Source organism: Musca autumnalis, unplaced genomic scaffold (assembly GCF_047663935.1).
Source record: "Musca autumnalis isolate F117 unplaced genomic scaffold, ASM4766393v1 scaffold_5, whole genome shotgun sequence".
In the NCBI taxonomy this organism is placed as follows: Eukaryota; Metazoa; Arthropoda; class Insecta; order Diptera; family Muscidae; genus Musca; species Musca autumnalis.
In genome coordinates, this window is record NW_027412088.1 from 147,173,796 (window position 1) to 147,196,689 (window position 22,894).

A 22,894-nucleotide genomic window follows, 5' to 3' on the forward strand; every position below is an offset into this window, starting at 1 on the left:
AAAGTAAAAATTGCATTAAATTTGGTATAAGGAATAGAAGTGAAATTCTGATATATTATTGATTTGTCAGGTTCATTGTTAGAGGTGGTCGTACAATAAGTGTACTAGAAGTAATAACTAATACTAAATATTGAAGCACTGGTATTGGATGAATCGATAAATGAAATTTGTTATGAGGATAACTGTTGAGTTTTTATCAGAATGTTTATTTAAATCCGCCTTTAAATGTATGAAAGGTTTGTACATGTAATACCATTGACATTGGGTGAACAAGTAGAGCTAAAACTGTAACATTTGAGCTAAGGTCCTGGATTTTAAAAATTGTACTGAATAATGTACTATTGTTTCTAGGTTAACACTAATTCGGTTTCTAAATAATGTCCTGAAATCAAAAAGTCAAACCTACCTTTTCAACAAAATTGTTTTTATCTTTGTTGTCTATTCTAAACGTTATAGTAAGTTCATTTGAAGAGCTAGATCTATGCAGCTAATGTTTTACACGAAGGTTTTTACATCCTGAGAAAAAAGGTCCAAAATCTCAAAAATTAACTGTTATATAGGGTAACATCTTCCGAATAATGGTTTTCTACATTTTGATATCACAAATTCCAAAATTCGGTGGGAAAATGTGGAAAAAATTTTCAAAATACCCATACCGTTCTAATAAAACATGTACTGAAATTTAAATTGTAGGCCGCTGTTGAAGTGTAGATGTCTTTTTTTTTGAGATTCGTACACGTGAACAGTACTTGAAAGAAATTAAATATCAATTCAAATAGGTATTAGTACATAAAAATTTTCAGTGTTCACCATATTAAATGTATATTTGAATATTATTCCTTTTCCGCATACGAAGTAGCGGGCATTTTGCTAGTATATAATACATAAAACTGGAAAATCCTTTGTTAATGAAAAATAGGGGACGGGGTTTTAGACTTGATATATCTACCATCTGCCTAATCCTGAAAAGAACTCAGAAAATATGAGAAATAATCGGCTAAAAACTCGAAACCACGCAAGTAAACTACTGATTTTTGTGGTCAATGAAGGAAACTCCAATAAATACACTCATGTTTACCTATACGCGAATTCATCCATAGATGATGACATTAGTAAATAGTTTCCTTTTTACACCATGGAATTTTAAACTTTTTTATGTACTGCACAAAATAGAATAAATAGAACAACTTTCAATGTTTGTACCTTTATATATATTTAAACGTTTTAATGGTTTTCATTGGTATGTGCTGTTATCCATTTTGAGTTTTCCTTGTTGTAGTCGTTGGCTTAGAAACGATTATGTACTCTACGCAACATAATTGGTGCAATGCTATTATGTTTTGTTAATTTCGTTTTATTTTTTACAATGGTATTCACAAAGATACGGAGAAATTCTAGGAAAGCTATGCCGTACATACATGCCACACAATATCACTGATAGTTACAGTGCTTAAGGCAAAAATCCAAGATATCAATTTATGCAGAAGATGACAGAAAATATAATAAAAAAATTATGTTTGTACAAATAGAAGCAGACATTTCATTCCTTCTATAATCAAGACAACGTTGCAACAATTTTCTAAATGCACACAGATGTGAAGATTGAATCTTTAAGAAGAAGAATACATATGTATTTTTCCAGTTGTTCTTGCGACTCAGGAATAAATCAGTGCTCGGACTCCCACGGACATAACTTCCAAAATGATTTTGGGCGATTTTTTTAATTTCCCAACTTAATTTATGCAATTATGTCAGTATCCGTTCGGAGAAGTTTTACCAGACTATGGTATTCGACGAAGACATTTCGTATACATATTAATTATTAAAATTTTTTAATACAATTTTTAATTTCTAGTAGTAAGAAAAAAATCGTTTTTTTTTTTTAATCGAGCAAGTTTTAAAGAATTTCCATATCTTTACAAAAAAAATTATTTTCCTAAATTGTGAAAATATTTTTTAAGAAAATCGAGCCATTTGTTTTCAAAGATATTTCAGTATGCGGCGCTTTATGCTTTTCAGAAAGTATTTGCATACTTTAAAAAAACTCTTTATTTTCCTAAAAGGTGAAGATATTTTTGGCTGCGGCGCTTTTCGTTTTTCAGAAAATATTTGCATACTTCCAAAAAAAGTTTTTATTTTCTTAAATCGTGAAAATTTTTATGTAAAAAATCGCGCGATTTTTTTCAAAAAATGTTCGCCTGCGCCACTTTCTTTATTTAGAAATAGTAACTAAATACATATTTATACCATACACCACTATGTGGAAAGGGTATTATAAGTTTGTTTTGGGAAAAATTCATGTAACACCGCGAAATATTCGCCGGAGACCCTAATGTGGTATACCAATCTTCATATCTCGGCGAGATAAAGAGTTTTTGAGATGTGTGTCCGTCCGTCCGTCTATCCATTATAAATTGTAATCAAACTCCAGGCCGCAATTATGGACCGATCGTCAAGAAATTTTGTATGGAGGTCGGGTTCAGACCAGATAGATCCCTATTTTTATTGGTGATGATCGTGAAACATTTAGCGGGTGAAATGGACCAATAACATAATATTTATCCAATTTTGTAGCGGCTCTGTAGTTCGCAATAATAGTCCGATCAACTCGAAATTTTAAATAAGGTAAGAGTATGTGACAAAGAGAATGCTTGCAATTTGAGATGGCGATCAGATAATATTTAGAGGGTTATATGGACCACAACTTTTGTGTGAAAATTTTGAAAATTTTTAATATGCAGCTTATATGGTTGTTCCTCAAAGACACCCCCCGTCAGGGGTAACAATCATGACGCGATGCGGGGGCTTAGGTCACAATTTTCTGTGCTCGACATGTCATTCTGAATGAAGACCTAATATTCATTCTATATGACATCTTGTACACAGGAAAGTGTGACTGACCAAAGGTTATCCACCTTTGTCACAACCCAAGCAGGCGAACTGATAATCCACAGCTCACCTTTAGGTGAGTGACATATATATATACTTTTAAGATCAAGGTGATGGAGTTGTGCCGAGGATCTGAATGGCCGACAAGTGTCTAAAGAAGTCTGGTCGCTAGCAACTCCCCCTCGACGCCAGGGCACGGGTCGGGGGTACTTATAATTAGCCTAGTCTGCGCAAGCCGTCACTGCGTACGATGGTCCATCCCCTTACGGCACACTCGTGGGAACAATCTATGGAAAAAAATACTAAAAAAACAAACAAAAACCAAAACAAAACTACCCCTCGGCTGCAGTGTGGCAACTCATCCGAGGATGAACTTTTAGCCTCCAGCCAGGAGCTGGCAGCTAGCCAACCAAGTGTAGTCAGCACTGCAAACAGCTCTGACTCACTTCAGCAACATAAAACTAATACACAAACTCTAACCGTCACTGAAGATGGTCAGTCTAACAAAAAGAAAAAAAGCCCGTCCGACGTTCGTAAGGCCCTGTACCAGAAGGCAAAGTATATTCTCAGCAAAATTGCTAAGAATGCTGCAGAAGGTACAGTCCATGAACGGGATGAAGAAGACAAGATTACCTACACTAAAATCGTAGAGGAATACGAAAAAGCTAAAGCCTCTAAAAATGATCAACCAACATCCTCCAAGCGTGAACGCTCTCGCACAGAGGACAATAAGCCCGCAAAGAGGAAAAAGTTAAAGCATAACACCACTTCCTCTTCAACAATAAAACGCCCATTCAACGAAGTCGTTAAGGATAACCTGATGGTTGCCGTGGCCAACGACAAGAATAACAAGCTGTCCCCTATCACCAAAGCGGAATGGGGCATGGTAGAAACAAAGTTGTCAGAACAAGTTATGGAACATGTTTTCGCAAACGACGATTGTCCTGTGCCCCATTTCGACTCTAGCGAGGTACACCGTGGTTATAGGGTAATCAAATGCATGGACGAGTTCTCAAAAGGATTCTTGGAGAAATGTATCGCAAAGATCAGCGATGCTTGGGAAGACATCAGCCTGCGGCTGATACCAGCCCAAGATATCCCTATGAGACCTCGAGCCAGAGTTTGGTTGCCCAAGATAGACTGCGACGGCCCCAAATTACTGCAAGGTCTGGCGAAAATGAACAAAGACGTTCCAATTGACGAATGGTCTGTAATCGCCATGGAACCACCCAATAATAATAGTATGAGCTTGGTTCTCTCGATAACAGAGGCCGGAGTAGAGGCACTGGAGAGACTAGGCAACAAACTGTTCTTTGGCGTAAGGGAAGCCAAAGTAAAGATACTACGCCCACTTGGCCCGAACGGAGAAGACGATGGTGTTGACGTCGACGATGCCGAAAAGCTGCTCGATAATATGCAGCTAGAGGGGCCATCCACATCATCCCCCCATTAAAACTATGCTTATGGTCGTTCAGATCAATCTGAAGCACTCTAGGGTAGCTTCAGATAACCTGAGGATCCTTCTGGTGGAGGAGGATCTAGACATAGGCATTATACAAGAACCATACGTCTTTGAGAATGAAGTAAAGGGACTTGATAGCAGAGAATACAATACATTATACATGAAGGATAAAGGTAAGCCAAGATCATGTCTAATTGTTAAAAGAAACATAAAAGCATTTCTGTGTCCTCAGTATAGTACAGCGGACTTCACCGTGGCAAGAGTGGAAAATGGTAAACAGTTCTTTATCGCATCCTGTTATATGGCTCACTCAAGGGAAGCACCACCAAGCGAGGTCTTGGACACCTTGGGAGCCATACACACACACAACACCGTTATCATTGGCTGCGACGCAAACGCAAGACATACCCTGTGGGGTAGCTCTGAAATCAACGACAGAGGTGAGTCAGTTTTAGATTTCATTAATACTAACAATCTCACTATATGCAATAGAGGTACTAACCCAACATTTGTATTTCCAAGCTCGGATAACTTTAGGGGATGGCAAGATGTCATTGATCTAACCTTAGTATCCGATAAACGACATATTGAAATTGCTAATTGGATGGTATCCGATAAGAATTCTTTCTCAGATCACAATTGGATACTATTTAATATATCTGAAAAAGAAACGCCAACAAATTGCTTTCGCAACCCCAAAAGAACAAACTGGGAGAAATTTAATAGGGTTTTAAACTTCCCAGCTCTCCTCAAAAAGGCGACACTACAACATGTATTGACAAAGCTGTATCTATTCTGGAGAAATCACTAGACACAGCCTTTAAAGTATCCTGTCCAATGACACGATCGAAAAAACACTATCCACCATGGTGGACATCCGAACTCTCTAAACTGCGTAAAGAGTCACGGAAAGCTTTCAACGCCAGCTACCAAAGCGGATCCTGGCAGTCATACAAGGATAAGCTAAAGGAGTACAAAAAAGCCATAGCCAAAACAAAAAAGCAATAATGGGTTGATTTTTGCGGATCGCTAGAAAATACCAAAGATACAGCCAGACTAAGTAAAGTTATGGCAAAAGGTCATTCGAATCCTACCTATATAAAGAGAAACAACGGCACCTGGTCCGAAAACTCAGCCGAATCTCTTGAAATCCTTCTTACCACGCACTTCCCCGGCTGCTCGGACAGTACCGAAGAAATGCGACCCACTACAGCTGTAGATAATAACAACAGTGAAGTTGATAAGATAATAAGTCCGAATAAAGTCACGTGGGCTATAAACAGCTTCTCTCCCTACAAATCTCCAGGACCAGATGGAATCATACCAAAAATGCTACAATGTGCAGAGGAAATAATAAATCCCTGGCTAGTATACATCTATAGTAGATGTATATCCCTTAACTACGTTGCAACGAGTTGGAGACAGGTAAAGGTTGTCTTCTTACCCAAAGCAGGAAAACGTAGTCACGAAAATGCTAAAGACTTCAGACCAATAAGCCTTTCATCATTTCTACTTAAGACGCTCGAAAGACTCATCGACGTGTATATTCGAGAAAAGATGGACAACTCAAACATCATATCTTCTAGCCAACATGCTTATATTAAAGGGCGCTCGACGGATACAGCCCTACATGAAGTCGTTAGGACTATAGAGAAGTCCTTAGAACACAAACAATTTACTTTAGCTGCTTTCCTAGACATAGAAGGTGCCTTTAACAATGTCAGTACATCAGCTATAAAACAAGCACTAAATAACTTCGGCGTGGAAACAGTACACTGTCAAAGCACGTGAACAGAGGAACTCCACAGGGAGGAGTTATCTCGCCATTACTTTGGCTCCTTGTCATCAATGAAATTCTCAATAAACTTGACCACATGGGGATTAAGGTGGTTGCCTATGCGGACGATGTGGTAATACTCGTCTCTGGTTTGTTTCCGACCGTAATAAGTGACATTATGAGCGGAGCCCTGAGATCGCTAGATACTTGGGCCACAAGATGTGGTCTGGGAGTGAATCCAGGGAAAACTGAGATGGTGCTATTCACCACAAAGACCAAATATGCAATACCTAATCTACCAAGACTGCGAGGTCAGGAAATACCCCTATCAGATCATGCCAAGTACCTAGGAATCATCCTAGATTCAAAGCTATCATGGAAACGTAACGTGGAACACCGTGCTCACAAAGCAACTGTTGCATATTACGCATGTCGCAAATTGTTTGGAAGCCGATGGGGCCTCAAACCTAAAATGGTGTTATGGATGTACACCAGCATAATCAGACCAATTCTCACATATGGAGCACTAGTGTGGTGGCCAGCAGTTGACAAGAAAACAACACAGAAAAAACTATACAGCATACAAAGATCTGCATGCATAGGGGCAACAGGGGCGATGCGAACGTGTCCGGCCGAAGCCCTCAATATAATGATGCACATTTTGCCAATTGATTTACACACCAAAGCCACAGCAACATGTAATGCGGTAAGACTCCGAGCTCTAGGAATGTGGAGAGACAGAGCTTACGGACATGCGTGCATGCTTCAAAAACTTCCGAAAGAAATAACAACCACTGCTGATTACTGCGTACCTACATTGGATTTTGATCAGCCTTTTGTAATCAAATTTCCAAGAAGAAGAGAATGGAGTAATGGATCACCATTGATAGCATATGACACTAAGGTATACACGGACGGCTCCAAGATGAAATGTGGAGTCGGATCCGGTGTGTTTTCGGAAGAAGCAAACATATACACATCTACAAAGCTACCTGAGTACTGTAGTGTCTTTCAAGCGGAGATACTGGCAATAAAGGAGGCCTGTACTGAACTTTTACAGCATCACACAGCAAACTCAATAGGAATCTTCGTCGACAGTCAAGCGGCGCTCCTAGCACTAAAATCCAACGCTGTCACATCAAAGCTAGTGAAAGATTATAAAGAAGAACTTGCCAAACTGGGGCGTCTGTCAAGAGTAGTTCTCACTTGGATCCCGGGCCACAAGGGACTTGCTGGGAATGAAAGAGCAGACGAGTTAGCTAGAGCAGGATCCGCCTCTAACGAACTCCCAAAGGCGTCAGTCGCAATTCCAATGGGAGTAGTTAAAGGGGATATCTTCAAACACTATCTATCACTGGCTGAAAGTAGATGGGACAAAACGGCAACATGCAAGATATCAAAATTAACGTGGCCTTAATACAACGCCAAACGAACTAAGTTCCTAATCAATCAAACGCGACGGAACCTTGCAAGACTTATTGCAGTGTTAACCGGTCACTGGGCAATTGGTAACCATGCAAAACGTTTAAATCTACCGCACAATGACAACTGCCGTAGCTGCGGGAATGAAGAAGAGGAGGAAACTGTTGAGCACCTCCTCTGTTCCTGCCCTGCACAAATGCAACGACGATTCAAAGCTCTAAGACAACCGTTCCTTCGTGATATCACAGAGATAACAGAAGTAGGTCTGGGAGACCTTCTGCGATTCCTTAACTCATCAGGCTGGATTTAACTGCCAACATACAACAACGAAATAGCAATCTCTGAACGAGTGGTGTGGTTTTTCAAAACGGTATCTCTTACATACTAATTGAGGCTATAAAGTATAGCCACCACGTAAACCAACCAACCAACCTCAAAGACACATTCCTCCCTCGTGAGTTTTATTTGGAAAACGATCTCTTGACCTTTCCATTGATGCCAATTATGTTGATGTACGTGATCAGACAACAGAGTTACAGCCTAATATATCCAGTTGTTTGTTTGTAATGTAATCATAAACACGCTAGAGGTCGCAATTATAGCTCAATAGTCACGAAATTTTACACGAGGTAAGAGTTTATGTTGAAGAAAATGCCTGTAATTTTGCATGATGATCTGATATTATTTAGCGGGAGAAATGGATCATTACTTTAGCATTTTGTATTTGGTCCATATTTTAATTCCTGGAGGGCATATACCGGCAAAGTAGTCTACTTATGGAATAATAAGTACTGACCTTTCTCCTGATGCAAATTGCAATAATGTGTCTGCTAGATAACGGGCCTACTGCCTAATATATATAATGGGTATTCTGTAGAGAACCACATTTTCCTCCCATGCTATAGATTGTCTCTATCATGAGAGATAAATCCCAGTTTGTGCATTATTGCAAATTACGTGGAGCCCAAGCGTATTTATTGTCCAATTGGTTTTTTATACATATCGCACCTGTTCAACAAAAGGGTAGTAACTAAAAATTTTAACTCTTTATCAAGAAAACGATTATCCCTTCCCACTGTAAAAATCTGTCATTACTTTGTCCACTCTTTCGTTAAAAAATACCGGTATTTCACTTTTCATGTCTTCGCAATTACTACCTTATGTATCAATAGTTTTGTCTCTACTAAAAAATAATAAAATTATGAGTTACTACCTTTTTGTTTGACAGGTATGATATATTGCAGCATGGGATCCCATTCGCCACCTTTTTTTCAAAATGTACTCGGTGTCGCTACCGTTAAAGTTTTTGTCGAAATAATAATTTTGGTGAAGGCGAAACCTCCTTCTGGCGTATAATTTTGGGATTTATACATACAAACATTTACCGCCGAGTCCGATCTTATTAACTGATTTGAAGAAATAATAGCTTATTCGAAAGGTATTATTCAACCCTTTAAAAGGAAATAGTATCAATAGATGTCCGCTGTGAAAAAAGACGATATGCCCGTTTAAATTTTAAAATGTAAAAACAGAACGCTTGAATATTTTTCTGATCAAGTTTTGTAGCAAGGTGTCATTTATCGATATTTTCCGAAAAAATGTGCCCTTTCTCAAGGCCAAAACTGCCTGAAGGAGCATTTCAATACTTTCGAGACGTGAAAACCTAAAAAACGCCTAAAAATTTCAAATTAAATCGCGATTTATTTAAAAAGCTCTCCGGCGTTTTTTTTTTGTTTTTTCGATTTTTCTCATCTATGAATATTGTAGTTTCGGAACCCGCAAAAACTTCGCAGGTGTAAGCACTTTCCATTTAAAGTTACTTCAAGAGCACCGTGATGAGTGTGCGTTTGCGAGCCAATTTGTGAAATTGCAACAAATGCCCTGCTAATCATCCTACGAAACACTGGCATTGGTTGAGATGCTATTGTATTGCCTCATGAATTAACATTTCTCAAGTAATCACAACGACATACGAACAGAAGCTAGAACACCGATTCTATAGTTGGCGTTACAACGCGGCAACAACAACTCCAAACAACTTGTTTGGAACTCCTACCCTTTACTTTTTCATTTGATCCAAAAACCTTATATATGAAATGTTATGGCAATTGGTTAACCATAATTCGTGCCACCCGAGCGATCTTTGTTTCCATAGTAAATTGTATGGGTCCAAAGGTGCATTTTCAGGAAAATTCTCTAAAGGCAGCAATTATGGTCCAATCGATGATTGTGGCTAAAAAATGAATTCTACAAAAAATTGTGAAAATCGGATCGTACTTTGATATAGCTCCAATATGCCAATGAACTGGTGAACCATAATTGCGGCCTTTAGATACTTTTTATGGAAATTCACCTTTAGTCCCATACACATTACTATGAAAACAAAGATCGCCGGCGTGGCACCGGTTTATGTTTACCCATCGCCATAAAATATCATATATAAGGTTTTTGGATAACAATTTAGCGGGTTGGATTTTCAAAAAAAGTGTATTCCTAATGTATATGCAATATAATCTCGAGAATTCGTACACCACATGCTTCGGCGATGTCCGAATTAACGATTTGTCCAGATTAACGAATAATTCCTATAACAGAACATTTAAATGAAATATAGAAGTAAAAAATGCTCTTAGTGTAAAAAAATAGTGATGATCTGATTATCGAGTAGAAAAATCTTGATAACCCTGACCTATTTAGTATCCAGATTACGACGTTGTCCGATATAAGTACATACGCATATATATGTAGGTATGTTGCACCCCCGCATGTAGCAGATTATTTCAATAAAAATTTAAGCATTCATGATTCGTTTAATTTGATCTATATACATTTTTTATACTAATTTTTCATTGCAATACTCAATGCAATTTAATGTTTTTCTTAATTCTTATTTTCCATTGAAACCATTGGCCTGTTCCCGTACTTTTTAAGTTGTAAAAGCCGTAAAAGTTGTAAAAGTCGTAAACGATTTTCATATAAATTTTGTGTGTGGGAACGCAAAATGTGTAAAAGTGGTAAAAATTGTTAAAACTTTTTAGTTCTGGAACAGAGCTCATTTGTCAGTCTCTTTTACTTTAACAGTTTTAAAGCTTATGCGTTTCTTCTCAATTAAGAAGCAAAGCCAACGTCATAATTGTGGCAAATAATTTAAACGGTATTGATTTTATCGCTTTTTGGCAATCATTTCAGTTTCCATTAATTGAAATTAATTGGGCGTAAGCACAGAATGCAACGTAAAAGCCAAACAGCTGATTGTTCAGAGACATTTTATTGAACACAATATTTTCTACTTTAACTTAACAAGTACTGACCGAACTAAAGAAAGTCGAGAATTAAGGGAAAAGCAAACATGTGGATAAGAAGAAGATTTAATAATTACACTGCGAGAAGCCTTCCTACGCTATGACGTGTAGGCAATGGAACACAGCTAGAGTATGTTTATGTATAATTATATAATAATTGTTACACAAACATCCTGAAAGGGACAAGGGAGACTTCTCTCATATTAATGAGTGCACCCCGTTATGCAATTATGAGCGCAAGAGTTAATGTCGTTCTAGTTTCCAACTTGTTGATTTTGGTAAGTGGAATCCGAGAGAAACTACTTATATACAACTTAAGGCCAGCATTGTCAAATTATAGGGCTTCAAATTACGACGTCTTCAGAAGCGCTGAGTTTGGATCTGAAAGAACATGTTTACGCCGCCATTGACCAAAATTAAAAAAATGAAAGTCTAATTTTTGGTACCAAATGTGTTCATATCTACTCCTAACATGTTAAATTTCTCTAAAGTAAATTTAATATGAATAACTTCTTACTGTACACTTTGAGAATAGCATCAAAAAAGAGAAAATTTAAAAGTTTGGATTTCACCTCGAAATTCAGGGCAAAAGTTAGGTGAAAGTAAAATTAGGAGGGTTGGTGTTTTTTGTTTGGGATGACGACTTCTATTTTGTTTTTCAAAATAGTCAGGCTTAATCCCATAGTCGTTGCTTTAATATTTTATTAAAACAACTTTAATTTATTAGTGGGAAAAAATTGGCGATGTTTACCAAGGGGTAAGGCAGGGAATACTATAGTTTCAGATCTCGCCACAGATCTTCATCAGTTCCCTTATTTCTTGTTTTTCAACAAGAAACTTTTTATACCCAAGTGTCAATTGCTAGCTCAAATAGATACGTGCGCAAAGAAACACTCTGATCGAGAATTTCTTTGGCACTCCCTAAACTCTAGCAACTTCATTTGCAAACAAAACCAAATTTTTCCCACTGCTATGCGTTCGTCGATTCTCGACGAAAAAACACATAACTAATTTGTTGGTATTGCATACTACAGCAATAAACAACATTTTGACGGTGCCCGGTCTCACAATTAGGAGGGTTGGCGTTTTTTGTTTGGGATGACGACTTCTATTTTGTTTTTCAAAATAGTCAGGCTTAATCCCATAGTCGTTGTTTTAATATTTTATTAAAACAACTTTAATTTATTAGTGGGAAAAGTAAAATATTAGAATCAAACTAAATGAACTCTACATTGGCCAAACTTAATTCGAATATTGAAAAACATTATTGAATACGTGTGTTGGCTGAATGACTTTTGTAATATAATTTCTTTAGTATAATTAAATTTCGTGTAAAGTTTTAGTTATGTTCCTCTTTTTCTTTCTCCCCAACGAACTATTTTTAAAAGATCACAAATAGTCTAAAGATTCTATTTTTAAAATACCAGCAGCATGATTTTGCAATTTGGAACTAGTTCCACGTATTGATATAGACCCCATAGAACGGAACCACAAGATTTTCGGTATCTTGAAGGTTTTAGCCTCATTATCGCACCGAAATGGTTAAAATTTGTCACTTAGTCTTCGGTGTAGGTATAGGTCCACGCCTTCATATAGCCCCCATAGAACGGTACCTCCCGATTTCCGGTATTTGGAAGGTTGTGGCCTCAAAATTCCACCGAAATGACTGAAATTTAGTTTTAGTCTTCATTTGGGTTAAAAAACTTTTCACGTGAAATTTTTCGGAATAGGTCCACGCCTTTGAAGTTTGTGGCCTCAATATTCCTTCGAAATAGCTGAAGCTTGGTATTTAGTCTTCGTTGGGTGTATGAAACTTTCTCCCAGAAATTTGTCGATACAATCATTTCAGTTTCCCACACCATAATATAGCCCCCATAGAACAGTATCTCAACATGTGGTCTCAATGTTCCTCCGGAATAGCTGAAACTTGGTATTTGGTCTTCGTTGGGGGTATAAAACTTTCCCTTCTAAATTTGTCTGTATAGGTCCACGCCTTCATATAGCCCCCATAGAACGGTACCAGTCGATTCTCGATATTTTGAAGGTTGGCCACAATAATCCATCGAAATAGCTGAAATTTGGTATTTAGTCTTCGTTGGGGGTATAAAACTTTCTCTTCTAAATTTGTCTGTATAGGTCCACGCTTTCATATAGCCTCCATAGAACGGTACCTGGCGATTTTCGGTATTCTGAAGGTTGTGACAACAATAACCCATCGCAACGCTGAAATTTGGTATTTAGTCTTCCTTGGGGTATCCAATTTTCCCCTCTAAATTTGTCGGTATAGGTCCACGACTTCATATAGCCCCCATACAACGGTGCCTCCCAATTTTCGGTATTTTGAAGGTTGTGGCCTCAATATTACTCCCAAATAGCTGAAGCTTGATATTTAGCCTTCGTTGGGGGTATAAAACTTTCCCCCAGAAATTTGACGGTTAAGGTCCCACACCTAAATATAGCCCCATAAAACAGTACCTCAATATGTGGCCTCAATATTCCTCCGAAATGACTGTAACTTTGTATTTAGTATTCGTTGGAGGTATACAGCTTCTCCCTCTAAATTTGTTGGTATAGGTCTACGCCTTTTAAAGGTTGTGGCCACAATAATCCATCGAAATGGCTGAAATTTGGTATTAAGTCTTCGTTGGTGGTACAAAACGTTCCCCCAGAAATTTGTCGGTACAGGTTTAAGCTTTCATATAGCCGCCCTTAAACGGTACCTCCCGATTTTTGGTATTTTGAATGTTGTGGCCATAACAACCCACCGAAGTGGCTGAGATTTGGTATTTGGTGTACATTGGAGATAAAAATCTTACCGACAGAAATTCGTCGGTATAGGTCCACGTTTCGATATAGCCCCGCACAGAATGGTAAGTGCTGATTTTCGTAAGTCTGAAGGTTTTGACGTCAATATCCCACCGAAAGACTAAAATTTGTTATTTAATCTTGTGGAGGTATAATTAGTTGTGGAGGGTATAACTAGTTCGACCCGGCCGAACATAACGCCGTTCTTACTTGTTTCTAATGTGCAGAAGATATTTTTTTTTGAAATTATTAAATATATGTAGTAGAGAAATTGTGCGATGATGAAGGGTACGTCAAAATGTGGTCCTCAATGTAAAAATTCGAAAATTCAGCCATTTTTTTGTTATTACGGCTAGAACCCTAAAAGTACCGAATATTGGGCGGTACCGATTTATGGGGACAACATCAAAGGGCGGACCTACATTAAACGACATTTTTCTGAAAGTAGCGTACCTCCAGGTAAGATTAAGTGGCATTTCGAATTAATAATTTTATATAAAACTTTCAATTAAAACTTCATCGGGCGGTACCATTATATGGGGACCCTATTAAACCGTGGGCCCAACTCAAAAATTTTTTGCAAGAAAGTATTCTAACGCTAGGCAATACCGATGGCCAAATTTTAGCCAATTTCATTGAAAGATGCTTCAAGACCCCCAAAATGCCAGGAATCAGGAAGTACCGTTCTATGGGGGCTATACTTAAAGTTGGACATGTGTATGTATTTTTGGTCGTTCTTCCAATACAAGCTCGACCACAGTGCGCTGGTTCTTATATGCCCCAAAAACACGATTTATTCCAAAATACTTGTAATTTTTACTAAGTATAAAAATTAAAGTTATTAAGTACTTATGAAAGATATTTGTTGATGTTCTGCGCAACCCACTTCCAAGGATCGAATTGAATTGTTGTTACTGTTATATTTTTTACTTTAAATCATAAAAGTAACTTATTGCAGGCTCTCATTATATAAAAGACTACCACTGGACAAAAAACATTTATTGTTAAAAATATTTAAAAGCTGCAAGAAATTAAATTAATTGATTTGTTGCTTTTGTATTGCGCAACACAGTGTTTTAAAAGAGAACATTATTTCATGAAAATAACATTCCATCACAGCGGAACGGATTTCTAACTCTGACAATGAAACATTTTTTCTCAAAGCAAATCTATTAAAAATGTTTTATCAGTGTACCATTTATGTACACAAAATGAACTATTACCTCGCATCATGTTTAAATCTCTTTGCTTAAAAATTCTCATTGTAGCCTTACAAAGCTTTATTGCTGCCAGCTTGGCATTTAAAACTTTTCAATTTAAATATGACAAATGTCTTTAAAATCTTCTCAATAAATCATTTGGTCTGTCACTACAGATGTTTTGCATTAAGAATGCAAAGGATACTAACTAATAAGGATATACATACGTACATATGTGTGAGCATGATTTCGTACTATATGTTACTGATATTATGTGTTTCGAAGATATACACCATTTTCTCAACAAATAACATCTTTGGTCAGAAAATAAGTCATTTATATTCCTTTAAGTCATTTGACAAACATATACATATATATACAAACACAAATTTGAATTTGGTTGAGAATCAGGAGAGTAGTGCTACTCGACGATACGGGATGTCCTTCTTATAGTCAACACTAAACAACTTGCCGGGTATAATATGACGTAGGCGGGTATGCTAACCACTGCTACACATTGACAAAATTAGTAATAGGTGGAATAATCGGCAGTTCTTCTTCGTCTAGGTTATATATGATATTCTTTATAATCTTAAATTTCCCACTCCCTTCATTCGTGCAATTGAAAATCGAAAGTGAAGGCATTTTAATATTCTGTCAGCACATTTTTGTGGAAAAAAACTTTCTTAAGTTAAAAATTACCTAAATGCAATAATTGCAGTCAGAAGAACATAGCATTAACTAATACATGGCCCTTTTTAGGGACATGACTCTGTAAAGCTTGAAGCAATTGTTAGTAGTTTACGCAAAGGCATGTTCAAGGGCTAATGCATATGGGTACTACCCGTTACCCGTTTAAGCAGAACATAATGCTTTTCTTACTTGTTTTATTATAGAACCCTGGTATTGTAATAAAACAAGTAAGAAAAGCCTTATGTTAAGCGGGCCGAACTTTTTACACCCTCCACCATGAACTGTATAGAAGTGAATAGGAACATATAGTTTAATTTCGTTTTATTACAGGAGTAGTTCATATATCTCAACTGATAATACTCCCTTCAAAACAGCTCATATGGGGCGATATTTTTGTTCTTTCCAAAACGTGGACCAATATTTACAATTTCCGAATTGAGCAAAATACATAAAATTGGGCAATACCGACTAGACCTAAACCTGGATTTGGATAGTTAACAACAACGGGAGCACCGTTCTATGGAGGCTGCATAAAACATTGACCTGTACCGATAAATTTCTGGAGCGAAGACTAAATACCATATTTCAGTTATTCCCGTTGAATAATGTGGATAAAACTTTCAAAATACCGAAAATTGGGAAGGACCTTTCTATGGGGGCTATATAAAAACATGGAACAATACCGGAAACTTTCAGGTGGAAAGTTTTATACCACCAACGGAGACTAAATATTAAATTTCATCCGTTGCGATGGGATATTGATGAGACAACCTTCAAAATACCGAAAATCGGGAAGTGCGCTTCTACGAATATTTTATATACCCATGGCAGTATAAATACTAAATTTCAGTCATATCGGTGGTATATTTAGGCCACAACTTTCAAAATACCTTCAATCGTGAGGCACGGTCCTATGGGGGCTATATGAGGACATGGACCTATACCGAAAAATTTCATATGCTTTTAATATCCCAAATGGGGACACAAAATACCAAATTACAACCAATTCGGTGGTAAAATGGGACAAATTTCTTAAAACGACGACGTGTCACGCTTCACCTTGTATGGGAGCTATCCGAAAACGTGGACCTACATAGCCCGCTTTCAATACCAAAAGTCCTACGTACATATAATAGATTCTACCAAAATTGCATCCACCTACTTCAATCCGTTCGGACGCTAGAGTGATTTCCACAGACGGACAGACGGACGTACATAGGTATATCGATTTATAATTGCACGCTGATCAAAAATATATGTATATAGTTTGTGGGGTCTACAATGATTATTTCGAGTAGTTACAAACGCAATGACAAACTTAATATACCCCCATCTTATGGTGGAGGGTATAAAAAAACCCACAAGACGTGGAGAAATTAAGCGTTCAACAACCACAGGCACTGAATGATGACAAGGACAACTGTGTGGCATACAGCAAAACGTGAACTGTAATTGTTGTAGCACCAAATTTAAAAGTTTTACAAAACAACAATACCAACACATTGTTACCTAGTTTGTTAGTGAAGGACAAAAACTTCCCTTTGTTCTGAATTCGATGATGAGCTCGAAAATGCTATACGTTTTTGTTCTGGGTGATGGTGGTCACTAGTGCTGCCGCTGTTGCTCTTTTTTAGTAAGTTTTATTTTAACCCAAGTCATCCGGAAGTTTGCAGCAACTTTAGTTGCAACCACAAAATCTGGTTAAATGTCTCGTATCCCATTGTTGTGGCTAATTTGGTCTTGCTGTTTCTGGCTTAAAATAATGGATGAGAGAATACCCCAGTAATGGCATTTGTTGATTTATAATACGACGACCTAATGGAGGCGAAGAGTCGCAATAATTTAAGGATTTAAGTTTTTGCAGCTTCTGCAGCATTGCTATTTTCCACCAACATTCCAGAAAGAAAATGAAAACTTTTCCATATCTGTAAGATCTGGCCGATTATTAGAGTAGACCGAATGACGCTCCATTTAGAGAAAAGTTCTCATTGTCTCAATCCCGAAAAATATAATGTTAGCCTAACACCTGTTTAATACAGTAGCCTTTCCGGTCATGATTGTCAAAAATTCCTATTTAATAACCTTCTAACTCTTGCATTCACTGCATTGATATTCACTATGAGATCTTGGTAGTTTAACAACAGATGTGACTCATCGAAATAACGGTTTTAGACCATAGCCGTCCAAGAAGAGGGCACACAAAATTCTCAATATTTGCAACTTTTGACAGTGTGTTAGTAACGTTGTATGCACGCATGCTGCAAAACAAAAACAAATCAAAACATTTGTGTGCTCTTTCGTTGCGTTCGGGTCGTGTGTGTGTGAATTGCCAAAAAACTTCGTAACTTTAACTATACCAATGCACGACATTGTTTTAGACCCCAAGTATGTTCGGACGAAATTCATTTCAGACAATTTGGAGTCGATTTAGCCATGTCCGTCCATGTCCAAACTTAGTTTAAGTTCTAAGATGGGCTATATCGGTCCACTCCCTCGGGTACCTTCCCCACAAAGGTTCAAAATTTGTCTGTAAAATGGAGTGAACGATAATTCTTGAAGGGAGCAATCGACTTGGTCCAAACTTTGCACATCATGTTATTCCTTCTAGATGTAGATCGGGTTTGAATATGTAGTTAAGTGAAGTTTAAGTTACCCTTGCACCTCCCTTTATGACGGTACAATATTTTTCTTGCGCAAGTCCGTACTTCCTGAGATATTGGCCTTAATGTTCAAAGAAACCCTGACGGCACCAACCAAAATGGCAAATCCGCAAGATAATTCTCGCAGGAGTTTTTGATTGGTGCAGACTTTGCAAATCATATTATTTTATCCAGTCATGTGTCAGGTTGGATAAGGGCTATAACGGTCCACTCCTTCGGGTACCTCCCACACAAAGTTGGAAAAAAGTGAAGTTTCAGAGCTTCTCTCGCATAGTTTTGATCATTTTTTCAGTAGGTTGTTATAGAGGCCTCATTTTCAACGGTACAATCTTTTTTTTCCGGAGTAAGTCAATACTTCCTGAGATAATGGTCCAAGCACCAAAACCCTCCCGGCACACACTAAAATGACTATTGTTGTTGTAACAGTGTTTATTATTATGTTTGTCTGTTCGTTCTTCTGTTCAATCTGGCTCTGGGTCTATCTCCACTCTGGTCACAGATCCACTGCCGCATACTGGGCAGATGTCAAGCACGGCGCGGTCGATTTCCGCCCAATAAGAATTTATGGCGACCGCAATATCCCAAGTTGAGCCAAAACTACGCTAGTTTGTCGTGGCAGCTGACGCTCCTCAGCTGCAATAGATGGGGGATGTATTTCGAGGACTTTATTCGCACTATATTTGCTTATGGCCTCAGCAACTACATCCGTGTGAATACTATTTAAACCTGCTTGATATGCCTGTTGAACTAGGGGTTTTCTCCTATATTGTTTGACCTCCCTCTCTAGAGCATGAATATCCTTCCTGATATGCCTGAATGTGTCGGGCCCTGCCAGCAGATGGTGATTGGGATGGCTCTCACTGTAACACCCAAGCTAGTACTGCAACGAAAGCATCTCATTGTATTGCTTTACTGGAAGAATCTTTGCCTCCTCATGAAGTTGGTCCACTGAAGACTTGAGAAGGCACCCTGTTACTGCTCTCAGGGCGGCATTCTGACAGGTTTGAATCCTTTTCCAATTCGAATCACATAATCCCGGGGACCAACCTGGCGCCGCATAGCTTACCACATACCGACCTATCGCGTTATATGTGGTCAACATGGTTTCCTGAATTCCACGTACGACTGGCGTCCACACATATAGTTGACTATCCAACGTTTCAAGCTTGGCCGGAGGGTTATCTGCTAAATGCCCTCAAACAGCGTGGAGTGCCTGACTGTATCAAAGGCTTTTGATAACGCAAGCGCCACCATCACTGTTCTATCACACGGCTGTTTCTGGTTGAGTCCTTGACAAATATATGTGGAGATGGCGTGCAGCGCTGTTGTCGTGCTGTGCTGCTTATGGAATCCATGCTGATGATCAGCAACTTGATAGCTATTCCTGATACTGGGGAGGACTAAGGCTTCAAGGGTCTTTGCTATGGGCGACGAAAGCGAAATCGGCCTGTTCGATTCACTTTTGATGGCATCGTTGCCTGGCTTCCGTAGGGAGACCACCCTGCCCATTTTCCAGACTTCTGGAACAATGAGGGTGGATAGCGACAAGTTGAGAACTTTAGTGAGATACTCTACTCCCGGCTCATTGTGACCTGCTATGAAATTTTACTGTAGCAAATATATAGTTGTAGGCTATGAAATAAAAACTTGAAACTTCCAATTTTTTATTCAAAATATATTGAACAGATCTCCAAATTTCATTTGGAGATGAAAGCCCTTGATGAGATTACTAAGAACCCAAAAGGAAATTTTCGCCACAGTTCAAGTTTCTGAGATATCGCGCGATGAAGTTTTTGATTTTTTTCTCTATAATACTTGGGAAAATAGGTTCATATCTCTGTTTGGCGTTGTTGTAGCTTCGTTTTGAAGTGACATGTCTTCAGTCGAATCGATTAGCGAATCTTTTTGTAAAACATTTCATTCTTCTAACTCAATGCCTTTCATGTCCTTTACTTCTTGAACCGTAGTGAAAGTACCACAAGATGCGATTTTTTAGCATCCACCACAAAAATGTTGCTCAGAAGATTTAAGGTACGGTTCTCTTTGACAACTAATCGATTTTGTCCCGTTTTCTTTGTCATTTTTGACATTTATTCGGATTTGGTTAAGAATTAAACTATGTTTTGTTTTTCTGTATATTCGTTATTGGTTATGTATAGGTATGTAGACATACCATTTGGTTATTGCTTATGTAGACATCTGGGGTGCTTCTGAAATATTTACCACAAATAGCTCTTGTAATGATGAACACGTTAATAATAAATTTTCTTGGAGGATAGATCCGGTCAACTCAGTTTTTGAACCGGATATTCCGACATTAAAACCAATTTTTGAACCTGTTTTAAGTAACCGATTAAACTTATATGCATACCATTAAAAAGCTTATAGAGTTGTCAATCAAATTAAACTAACTCGCTTATGAAAACTTTGCTAGTTGCAGTTCTAGAACAAAAAAAAGACGTTTTCTTAAACCGTTTTTAAGGAAAAATATCAGTACGTGTTAAAAAACTCTTCTACTTGCACTGATAATGAATACATTAATAATTCTCAGACACTAGATTACTACCCTTACCCCCATTATTATAAGTCTTCTTTTGTTATAGTTTGGATTTACCGAACAGATTTATAGCGTTCTGGTTAACTTAAAGTTAAAAGTTATGATTGAATTTCAAGGAGGAGCTTCAAGTCATTAACCTTCAATGTGAATATTATACTTTTAATGCCTCCAAATTAGTTTATTTTGCATTTTCAAATCCAACAGATAGTAAAAGAACACATGTAATAATGGCCCATAGAGTTTTTTTCTCTATTGCTCGCTCCCCTTTTTGGGTTAGTCATTGTTTTGTTTGTTTTGCATAGAGGACACAAAATTCTTCTTTTATTGATTAACTCTCCATTTATATCTGATTTTGTTCTTACTGATTTTTGCTTCTCATGAAGTTTTAAATTCATATAACTATTAGAATACTTAGTTGATTGTAATTATATAGATTTAATATAATCAACATAATGCTACTTGTTTAAATATTAATATTAGTCCCTCCTTAAAATGATTTGAAAAAAATAATAATAATAATGGATTGCTAAATTAAATTACAAGGTGTTTTCCTAGGTGTACCTGAGAAGGTAAAGAAACGGACGTAAGGGTTCATTCCACGATGCTGGTAATTTCACATTTATGTAAAATTCATCAAAAAGCCTTTCGACTTGTGACCAGTACATTACAATTTTAATGCTTTATCTCTTGTAGTTTCGAAGATATCACGACTTTTTTATAAGTGTACTTTTAATGCTCTATCTCTTCTAGTTTAAGAGATATCATAACTTTCTATAGGTTTACTTTTAATGTTCTATATCTTCTAGTTTCGGAGATATCATGACTTTTCTATTAGTGTACATTTAATGCTCTATCTCTTCTAGTTTCGGAGATATCACGACTTTTCTATAAGTTTCGGAGATATCACGACTTTTTTATTTTTATTGCTCTATCTCTTCTAGTTTCCGAGACATCACGACTTTTTCGGAGATATCACGACTTTTCTATAAGTGTACTTTTAAAGCTCTATCTCTTCTAGTTTCGGAGATATCACGAATTTTCTATAAGTGTACTTTTAATGCTCTATCTCTTCTAGTTTCGGAGATATCACGACTTTTCTATAAGTGTACTTTTAATGCTCTATCTCTTCCAGTTTCGGAGATATCACGACTTTTCTATGAGTGTACTTTTAATGCTCTATCTCTTCTAGTTTCGGAGATATCACGACTTTTTTTATAGGTGTACTTTTAATTCCGTGCGAAGTTTTTTCGTCTTTTTTTTTCTCCCATCGGACGCCTCCCCAGGTGGTGGATAGGGGAACGCTCATCAGATATGGCGAGTACCGCAAAAATAAAATATGCGGGGCGAACCAAAAAAAAAAGGGAAAAAGGCAGCGTCTGATCGAGATTCGGCGGCAGCAAGCAGCGTCTGTACTCCAGTGGGGCGGCTGAAATATAGAAGGAAACTATAAACCCACCAGAAGGCAAGGGGAAACCACTGATGTATAATCCCTTGAAAATCGTACAAAACATGAACAATACATCGCAAAACAAACGGCCCTCAGTCTCCGGCCAAAAGAGGGTGCTAAGAATCCCCGGAGGTAAAACTAAACAAAAACTTGTAATTGGAACTTGGAATGTGAGAAGTCTTTACGAAAGTGGAAAACTTAATAACACAATAAGCGAGATGAACCGACTCCAAATTGATATCTTAGGTGTCAGCGAAACATGGTGGACGGAATGCGGTGATTTCAGATCAGAAAATATGACGGTGTATCATTCAGGAAACCAAATGGGTGTTCACAGAAGAGGTGTATGTATTATTGTTAAAAATCATATAGCGGCATGTGTCACGGGATTTGTTCCAATGTCAGACAGGACAATGTTGATAAAAATAAGTGGAAAACCGCTAAATATTAATATCATACAAGTGTATGCTCCCACTGGAGATGCAAATATGAATGAAGTTGAAGAATTTTATAGTGATATAGCGCAGTTATTAAAGATGACAAAAAAACATGAAATAACAATAATACAAGGAGACTTTAATGCCAAGGTCGGAAACCAAGAAGTTAAAAATATTACGGGAAAATATGGCCTAGGCGAACGAAATGATAGAGGGGATAGGCTAGTGCAATTCTGTCAGGAAT